The sequence below is a fragment of the Phragmites australis genome, chromosome 4 (genome assembly GCF_958298935.1).
Source record: "Phragmites australis chromosome 4, lpPhrAust1.1, whole genome shotgun sequence".
In the NCBI taxonomy this organism is placed as follows: domain Eukaryota; kingdom Viridiplantae; phylum Streptophyta; class Magnoliopsida; order Poales; family Poaceae; genus Phragmites; species Phragmites australis.
The window spans coordinates 38599515-38610673 of record NC_084924.1 but is presented as its reverse complement, the minus strand read 5'-3'; positions in this window follow the sequence as shown (position 1 = coordinate 38610673).

The following is an 11159-nucleotide window of genomic DNA, read 5'->3' as shown; positions in this document are numbered from 1 at the left end:
AGTTGCATTAGCTTTGTATGAGTATGAAAAACATGTTAAAAATTTTGGAACTCCCGAAATACTTTTTGATAATTTATTAAGTATTTAAATGTGTTTTGACTTAATTAAATCACAGTTAATTAATGATATGTTCTAAAATTATAAAAATACTTGTATAATTCATGTTATGATTAATGATATCTAGGAAAAATATACTTTAGTACGAAAGTGCTGTTTAAATTGTGAAGCTCATTTAATCTTGATAACTTGCTTACTTATGTCCTTTTTGAACATACCTTAAATAAATCTTTTATAACATGTGATTTGGCTCTTAAATTCATATGATTCTTGTTGCGTCATGTTCTTTACTTAGTACCTCATCTCCTGTTATATTTTCATGGTATTCGGTGCATGTACCATAGCATTTTGCTAAGTTAATTATGATGCACCGTTCTTTCTTTTAGCGATCGACAAACCGGAGAGCTAGGGGTAGGTCGGGATAGAAACCCGGATGCCGTAGGCCGCTTGCATTGGTTAAACACCGATCGTTGGTGCCGTTAGCTTTAGCACTTTTTTATACTTACCACATGTTGATCTAATGGTAAGATAAGCCAAGTATTATAAGCCGCCACATTCATTTGACTCATGCGCTAAGATGTGAGCGAGAAGGCTTGTAGAGGCATCTGAGGTTGGGCAGGTAAGTCATCGTACGCTCGGGATCTTGGTTCCCTCCACCTGGCTCGGCATGGGAACAAAGGTTTGGGGTGAGTATGTGAATAATTGTCACATGAATCTTCGCTTGCAACCGATGGGTTGTATGGAGGATGGTCTCATGACGTATGCGCAAAGGGGTACCTTTGGAGGGTGTAAAATCAATTTGAATTGCTGCGCTGTCAGTCATGAGCACGCTTCTGTCCATCCACATCAGTCGTAGAGTTTAGAGGTTGGGTTATGGTACGTTGGGAAGTGGTGGTGATGTTAGATTATGAGTTGAGTTGGTTCCAGGTACAGATATGTTATGTTGATGATCTCTGTATAGGAGGGTACAATTTTTAGATTGTAGATGCTCACACTTGAGTTAAAATTGCTTTCGCTTTATAAATCCATGTAACTATTATTGACGATTCCTTGCTACGCATCCTCAAATGTATTCCCCTTAGAGTCGGGTTATTATATGTACCTAATATGAATTAAGTCTTGCGAGTACCTTCGTATTCATACTGCTTATTTTCTTTTCAGGTGAAGATGTGCTGACTGCTCGAATTCCACTGAGAGCGGTGTGGTGGCGAGTAGTCGCTATACTACTAACCCTGGTCGGTTGCCTTGTGGGCAAATGGTGCCACCGGTTTTTGTTTTATTTTAGATGTTTTCTTTTCTGCTGCGATTCATGCATATTTGTTTACACTAGATAACATTTGTCCTTGATATCTCATTTAGCTTGTAATCACTTGTAATCTTATTTAACTTGATGTTGTGATATTCATGTTGTAAAGGTATGTGTGGGTAATAGCTTTCTTAGGAATTACCAAAGCACATATATCGAGACTGTTAGAGTTAGATTCGTTTTAATCATTAGTGGCTACGATCGTTGTGGCGAGATGTGGGTTAGCACTCATATTATTAAATGATCGTCTTAATGATTAACTCAAATTTAATTTGGACGGGGCCCATCAAAAGCGACGCCAATCTATCAGAGTTTTGTGAGTGTTGCGCCAGGAGTATCAAGCAACCACCAGAGCTGCAAGGCAAACATCTAAGCATATTGCACCCTTTAGTTTAAATTGAATAAATTCTAAATTGAATAGTCATCGCTTAAGTATGTTTGTATGTTTAGCGAGTCGATGTCGGGCTTATATAGGTAGAACCTATGTTGATTGCATTACCTCTACTTGAGTTTTTTATTATCCATATCCTTATAGCCTTGATAACATTGTTGATATCTAACTTACAAGTTGTTCGATATGCTTAGCAATGCTTACGTCCTCGGTAGAAGACGAGCAATGGTTCAACCATTGTACACAAGCTTAGGGCTTACTTATTATTTACAAACACAATGATAACGATGCGGGTTGCATGAGATGTGAGTAGGGATGGAAACGGATCGAATACGCATGGAATCGAATTCGGGTAGTACGATTTACCGCATTTTAATCCGAATGCGAATATGGATCCGGATATTCTCGAATACGAATACGAATAGGATAGTTCGAATACGAATCCGCATTCGGATATCTACTCGATCTTCGAAATTCAGGTCGAAAATTTAAATTTTTGAAAAAAATTGACTGAAATTTGATAAAATTCGACTGAAATTTGTTCTAATTTGATTGGGCCGGAATTTTAGAAATTTTGTTCAAAATTCATGTTGGAAATTTAAATTTTTGATCAAATTTAACTGAAAATTGATGAAATTTGACTGAAATTTGTTCCAATTTGATTGGGTTGGAATTTTGTTCATATCTGAAATTTCTAAAACTTTAGCAAAATTTGGTTCCCTGATTGGCGGATACGGATACGAATCGGATATATCTCGAATTCGGATATCCACATTTGAATCCGAATCTCAAAAACGAATTCGGATATATCCATTTTAGTATCCATTTCAGAAACGAATACGGATACGGATATCCATATTCGTATTTTAACGGATACGAAATCGGATAATTCGGATTTCCTGCCATCCATTTCCACCCCTAGATGTGAGGATGAGGTGAGATGTGGGCAGTGCTAGATGTATTTTCTTTACCGGAGGAGTTCCTTGGTGTAGTTCGAGAGAGGAGCCCGGAAGCCATATACCACTTGCATCGCTTAAGCACTATCCGTCGATGCCGTTGGCTTTAGCACTTTTTATACTTATTACATGTCGCATATGGGAACGACAAGCCGAATACCTTTGTAGCTGTAGGTTTTTGACGTGCGAGTCGATGGTATCGTGGGCATAATAGGCTTATAAGGGTATCCAGTTTGCTTCAGGAGTAGTTCTGGATGACCCCTGCACCTATCGACGCCTGATCAAATGGTTGGAGCTTATTGGGAAAGGTTGACACGAGTACCCCTTACGTGGGCCTGTGTGGACACGTGAGCCGAATGGTCCTCGAGTTGTGTAGGTAAAGGAGTACCCCTGCAGGGTGTAAAAATAATTCGAATTACCGCGCTCTCAGTCATGAGCATGCTTATGTCCATCTGCGTCGGTTATAGAGTTTTTGAATTTGGGAATGCATGATATGGTATTGTATGGTATGTTGGGAATGGTGGTTTATGAGTATTGATTATATGTGTTAGCTCCTGTTACATTTATGTTCAAGTTGTTAGTTACATGGTAGAAATGTATGCTTGGTTAAGTATTGATGCTCACACATAGGTGTCTAGGTTGCTTACGCATGTGAATCTACTTAGCCTTGTGGTCTATCTCTTGCGAATGACTTAAATGCATAATCCTTGGAGTCGAGTTATTATATGCACCTATTATGGATTAAATCTTGTGAGTACTTTCATACTCACATTGCTCTTTTAGGTTTTACCGGTGATGAGGAGCATGTGTTTGGTTACTTCGCGTCCACCGATGTAGGTGGCGAGATGAGTAGTGCAAACTACTTATGTGGTGAGGCTTTTGGTGAAGCGTAAGGGCATATAGCTTCACTTAGCTTTTGTTGGTTCATAGATATTAATCTTTCGCTGCGTAGTTTCTAGTTCTGGCTAGGAGGTGTGCTTTTCTTTAGGCCTCATAACTTCTTTTTGTTGTAAATGGTTGAATGTTTAAGAATTTGTAATATGATTTAATTACTCGATCTTTCTTAAGTTTCATTGTGATGCTATATGTTGGAAAGATATGTGTTTCAATCTTGAACATAAAACATGTGTCGGGACTACCGGGATAGTATTCTAATTAATTATTATGGTTGTGTTAAGCAAATAATCATTTTGATGAATAATTAGAATATTATTTGACCGGTTCCTCGTACCTAGCTTGGCTCATATAGATCTGCGTAGAGACCAAAGAAAAGTATGAGTAATAAGGTTTTCTTTTTAAAAAGGACGGACATCAGATTGACAGATTCCGAGCTACATGCATGCAAAAAGCGACAATGAGCCCATTTGGTTGCTCACATGGTTTAGCTTGGCTCGTATCTAGTGAGCTAAACTGTGTGAATGCAGTGCTATTTATTTTATTGACTGCATGTGTTTAGCTTGATTGAGAAAAAGATTATGTTTAGTTGTCCATATGAGTATATATTTTATGATATTAAAATAAAAAAAAGCAAGTGCTAATATGATATTTATTTTATATAAATACACTCTATAATACTTACTTTATTATATTAAACCTTAATCCAATTTAAAATATACTAATATGAGTTAATACTCACTGATTATACGCTAATACCATCTCTATTACAGCAGGAAAATTATATTCAAAATCCATTTCCGAGAAACCATGCTGCAATAATGATTTTACATCCGCTCGTCCATCCTCTAACTAGCGTGCAACCATCCAAATAGCCCAGGGCTGTATTCGAAGATAGAGCCAGGGCTGATACAGGCTACCAAACAGCCCCTAAGATGTGAACGGAGCTGTACAAGAAAGAGAACTGACGAACGAAAGAATCCGGCATTGATTTATCTGGATTTAATTCGTTGGTCCAAGTTGAGAGCTCGATGATGATGCCTTCGGAAACCTTGCAAACAATACACGCGGACACAGTTGAAAGCCTAGGAACGTAATCGCCCATCTCATTCCGTGCGCAAGTGGGCGATGGAAGTAGGCGATCGAACTGCCCCGCCCTGGCGCTGCATCGAGACATGACCTTGCAGCGAATGTATGCGCAGTGTGACCTTGCAGCGAAGTAGGTATATCGAACTGCCATGTGTGCGCAGTGTGCTAACGGTATTATTGGCGTTGCAGCAGCGAGAGAAATCATTTTTTTCTAGACAACGTTATTTGTTATCTCAGCATACGGGACACTTTTTTTTGAAAAATGGTACGGTATGCTTTTTTGGTGACAGGAAAATGTGCAAATTCCCGTGTTTTTTTAGAGGGTACAAACAAATTCCCGTGTTAAAAAAAATGTATATGAAAGCGAGCGGGTGGAAATTCGCTTTCATATACACAATTCGGCCCATCCGAATAGTGGAAACTCCCGGACCTTGGGTTGGGTGAACACTGATCATTCTAACAGCCCAGATGGTGTGACCCAACCGCACCCAGGGCCCATGCCTCAGCACGTTGGTCGGGCGCATGGCCGCGAGCGACGCTGTAGAATAGCATGGTGCCTGAACAAATTGAGCCGTATACTTGGCTACGTTCCGTATGCTGCCGATTTCTCTCTCAAAACAAAAAAGCCGCTCGTGCAAAACTCGCATGCATGTCCAAGATCCAAAGCCTTCTGAATTACTTCGAGTTACAGCTGCGTGTTCATCTCGCCAGAAAGAGAGCCCTGCTGTCACGGACCTCGCCGGAATCACAGGAAATGGAAATCAAATCGGAGCCAGGAGAGAGGTGCGAGGATGGGCTGGACGCTGTAGTGAAAATGTTTTTATTAGGTTGTGATTGTAATTTTAATGATTAATAATAATATAGTAATTGAAACTAATATATTTTTCAAAAATATATGTTAGTAAGTCTCGTAGATGCAATATATGAAGAAACCATCAAAGTCGGAACAAAGTTTGATTGAATTGGAAAAAATCTTAGGACAAAATGACTTCATCGGATAATCCGGTGTTCATATTGTTGAACACACCAGAGCATTGTGTCCAGAGGCATTTAACCTCACTAGATGATCCGGTGCTCAGAGAAGAATACAAACCGGAACATTTCCACTAGAGAAGGTTGTAGCTGTTGAAGATCAAAGGTTAACACACCGGAAGGTTTGGTGATGAAGAGAAGTGCACCGGACAATACACTGGACAATGAACAGTGCAAAGACGACGAAGAAGAAGACCCCGCCGGATTGTCCAATGATTGATTTGAACTCACCGGAGGAATGCCCCGGAGCATTATTGACAAAGGGGAGACTGCAATGACCTCACTAGAAGGTAGGATGCTCTGATGATTTGTACACCGGAGCATATTTTTCAGAGAGGGTTGTATTAGCTCGGCTGGCTGAGGATAATGCACCGGATGGTCCGGTGATGAAGTGATGTGCACCGGAGAATACACCGGAGCAATTTACACAGAGAAGATGTTGAATCGGATGGCTAAATTATACTTACCGAAAAGTCCGGTGATGAAGGTGGAGTATACACCGTAGTATCCGGTGTTCACAGAGGCTTGAGTGGGGTTCCAACGGCTAGTTTGTGAGAGTGTACTCACCGAATGATCTGGTGTTAGTACTACTATTCTCACCGGATCATCCGGTGTTAACAACTTTTTAGAGCCATTGGGTCACCGGATGATCCGTCGCATCACCGATCGCAGTCAAGCTTGTGATCGTTTTTGAGCTCCGTGAGCTTCCTGCCCCCTCGCGCCAGCCCCTAGCTAGCATGTCGTCGCCCCAGTGTTCTCTCTTAGCGCATAGCCGCGTGCTTCCCATGTCCTTGCTCCACTGTCGTGAAATCACTCGTCGTCGACAAGCCTTTACTTGTGGTCCGGCCATCATGCTGTGTAGTCCAGGGAGCCTTAGGCTCCTTTTTCTTGCAAGGCAATCACGCATAGACTAGAGGAGGCGTTGCCCATTTTTCTTGTGTTGCCGCCGTCTCCTCCGGTCACCCTCTGGTGTCATTCCCGCCGCTGGCCGCCGTCGATGTGCCCCTAGCCAAGTTCCCCATCACGCATAGATACCTGGCGTTAGCTTCCCGCCGTGGAACCTTGGCGACAGCACGTTCCTGGTGAGTTTGCCGGTGCGGCTCCGCCGGATCACTCGTCACCGGCCGGTTATTCCCTCGTCGCCACCCTATTCGCCCACGCTCTCTGCCCGCGTGGTTGGGCCATCGCTCACCCGGGCAGCCTTGCCAAGTCAGGCCGCGGTTCGCCTTGAACGCCACCGGCCTGCCAAGCCAGCCCAACCACCCAAAGGCCGTGCCCTAGTGGGCTGGCCCAGCTCCATAGCCCGCTAAACAGGCCAGCCAGACCCGAGTGGGCCGAGTACTATGCAGCATAGTACTGTGCGACCCAAGCTCAAGCCTAGCCCAGTCCAAGCCCAATTCAGGCCCAATCCCGATTGCTGTTCATGTGGGCCTAGGTTATTGTTCATGTGGGTCCCAACTATGAATAGTATCATTTTGTATTTTCTTAATTTATATTAGATTAAATCTTGCAGGAGTCATAACTTCTCCATTTTAGCTCGGATTCTAGTGATTCTTTCATCGAAATTCTTCTAAATTCGAGACCTACCTATCTATTATAGTGTGATATTCATTAGGGATCACTGGATTTCTATTTGGTGTTATTTTATTCTTCTCTAGTATAGCCCGTTAATGATCGTAGTCATAATTGCAGGACCATCATAATTCTACGAGTGCTGCGCGGGAAGCGTCAGGGGCAAGGATGATCCTCACTACAACCAAGACTTTGAAGAAAACCTCAGAGAAGACAAGTCTTATCTTCTTGATCATATTGAACCTATGTTTTTAACTAATCTACATGATTAACTAAAACTGGACTTATATCGTATGTGCTATGTAATGTGCTTTTACAAACTACTTGTAGTAGTTAATCCTATTAAACACTTTCCATGCCATAAATTTTATCACCCAAAATACATATCACCTTAGGATTACCTGTTGTTATCTATATTAATAACAGACAACGTCTTGATATCTAGCATGCTTAGGATTGCATATGTCTCCTCAAAGACGTTGCCTTTAAAACACCTCTCCACAGAGATAAGATTTACTATTATCAATGATAACTCATATACCATGAATTCTTGATGGTTACGAATTTCATGATGATTGTGAAATCCTTGATGTCGTGTAGGATGTGGAGGGTGATGTGTAAAAATGGGTGAAAACTATTTTGATGGTGGTAGGTGGAGTAGTACTCTGGATGAGGATGCTCCCGGGGGCTTAGGGTCACCTCTGTGGTGTTCATTGCTAGAAGATACATGTCCTGACCACTTAAGGACTGAGTCATTGCGCCGTCTAGCCTAGCCACACTATGCAAACATGCATCCTGAATGGGCAGGACTTGACTACTCCTTCACCAGATAGAGTTGTACTAGGAGGCTGGGAGCAGCGAGCAGTGAGCAGTTAAGTGACCATCTATCCCTCTATTTGAAGGTTGCTAGTACCGGCCTAGGCTTAAAAGTGGGACTGGCCTTCAGTACATGGACTCTGGTGCTTGAGGGTAAATCTCGTAGAAAAGCCCGATAGGAAAGGTGATTGGAGTGTCTCGGTATGATTCGCTCCTCCACTTGCAACAGTTGGAGGCTGAACATATCGCATGGGTAGAGCTGTACAACCTATGTAGAGTGTAAATCTATTTGAATAGATGTGTCCACGGTCATAGACATGCGCAAGCAGCAATCGTGTCGACTAGACTTTGGGTGCTTGTGTCTTGATGTCTGTGTGATGAGGTTACTGGTTACTGGCTAAATCTGTCAGAATCTATGTGGTACTAGAGGTACACCAGATGTGATGAAAAGTACTACGGAGTTAGGTATAGCCCATCCCAGGATAGAAAAAACCCTCAGATATAGCTTGTTACCTGGTTTTGAACTGTTTAAACAATTTTTAAGTCAATCCGAGATGATACAATTGGATATCTGTATAAATTGCTTTATGCTTAAAACTGAACTGTAAAGCCTTATCCTTTAATTACTCCCTTTATGCATCTAGCAACACCTTGAAGTAGTATAGAGCTTACTGAGTATCTTTCGTACTTATTCTTGTTGTCATTCAGATGAGGAAGCCGATGTCGATTTCGTCAGAGGTTAAGGAGAGGATAAATAATAGTCTTAGAAGTCACGTCCGCACCCTAAACTGCTTGTGGCTTGGGATTTTGCTTTCCACTGTGTTTTGTTGGCCTCTTGAATGGGTTGTAACTTTTGTACTCTGAATCTTAGTAATTATGTACAAAGTTTGACTGGATACTACAACTGTTGCATTGTATGTATCAGCTACTTGATATAGGGACTGATACAGGAGGTACAGGAGATCCTAGGATTAGGGTTTTACAGGAGTGATATCAGAGCTATGCTTGGTTGTAGGACGTGACCTTAAGATAGAATTACTCGTGTATGTTTATTTTATAAAAGCTATGTTATCAAAACTGTTTCCGTACTTACCTTATGTCTTGTTACCTTTGAAAACTTATAATTCTAGTTCTAAGCTAACCCTTTTTCCCCAGCGGATGTAAGACGAAGACTGGAACACAGTGCGATATCAACAAGTGAAGGGATTTCCCAAGTTGCCGTGGGAAGCTTGTTGTCGCACGGGATACAACCGATATCTAGAGTACACCAGGCATGAGTATGACGGGAATAGATCCCAGAAGTGCCAGATTTTGTTGCAGATCTTCGTGTGCCCGAGGCACCCAAGCTGATTGTTGTGGCATGTCAGCACCACTAGAGTATGATATTCTGACACATACCAGTTGGTGGCGTACGAAGCACTTCAGCACCTGTGCGTTAGACGTGGTAGAGAGGTGGCACATACTCCCATAAGGCACTTGGTGTGCACGCTTAATTGCCATGGAGGATGCATGAATGGAGGAGGAGGAGTACAACACCACCATGGCCGTCACATGCACAATGAGACCTATCAGCTATTCCAGGCTAGTCGCAAGAGGGTAGAGGAGTCAGAGACACGGGAAAGAGCTCTTCGTGTGATGCTGGATCAGATCAGTGTCCAGGCCGCAGCCGCTGAAGACATCTCCATGAGAGCCACCGCAACAGTCAAGAAACCCCACTGCCCCACTTCCATTTAAGTGTGGTAGGTTTATAACATCATGAGTTTAACATGTTAATTAACTGCAAATTTCACTCAAAATTAAAACTATTTTTGATTTATTAGGCTAACTAAAATCAAGGAGGTATGTATATGAATGTATATATACTAGTGTGTATTCATTCATATATTAAATATATTAAGTTGACCATGCATTCCAAAATGCACTAAAATTGTTTCCAAAATAATCCTTGCATTAAATCGGTTCATGTGAATTGGTTTATGGTTTTTGTGGTTCTTGTGTGGAGATTGAAATTGAATGTCTCTCAATTTCAAATCTGTTCCTAGAATCCTTCAGCTCAAATCTAATTTGAATTCAAATCATGTTCAAAGTCTCAAGATCCAAATCCAAATTACAGTTCAAATGTCTCCATAGAAATTATACCAAACCTGAAACCTAATTCCAAATCTAAATTCAAATACCTCCATTTTAATTTAAACCCCCAAACTCCTTTCCTTTTTCGTTTCCTCCTGGGCTGAATCTCTCTTCTTCCGTCCTCTCTGTTCGGCCCGTGCTCAGTCGGCATGGCCTTCCTCCCCTCCCCCTCTTTTCTCCCTTGCACGGCCCAGCCAGCACAGCTTCTCTCCACCTTTCCTTCTCTCGTTCCTGGGTCGCCATTGCACTGCCGGCCTAGCTCACGCGCAAGTATGGCCATCCACGTGTGGGCCATTTGCCGCTCGGTCGCCCGCGCACTCTCCTTCCTCCTCCAGCGCGTCGCGCACAGCTCGCCATCGCGAGAGTCATGCCCCTCCAAGAAATATCGCCACGACACCCCTTCGTTCCCACGCTCTCTCTTCTCTCTTCGCCCATGCTCGCGTCACCCATGCCTCTGCGCTGCGCGACTTCCACGCCCACGCACATGCATGGACGGCATAGTGCGCCCATGCCGTGGCAAAACGGTGGGTGCCGCTCCACCACCTCACCGCCGCGCTTCCGCGGCCAACTGCACGGCACCATGTGCCATACCGCCTCACTGCTCCGCCCCCCTCTACAAATAGAGCCGCTTGACCCCCGCCTCCCTCTCTCTATGTTTCCCTATTTCGCCACCACCACAGCGCCGGCTTTGCCGCCATTTCCGCCTCTACAACCTCGCTGTCAACGTTCTTCTCTCATGAGCTACCAAGGAGCACCGTGACAATGCCACCGAACCCTTGCCACTCTCCATTGATCGAAATCCCGGTGGAAGCCCGCAAGCGCTAGTAGCCGAGCCACCTCTGCCGCCACCACTCCGTTGCATCACCAGCTGCCGTTGTTACAGGAGGCACATGAAGGAGGATTGATGGCACATTTT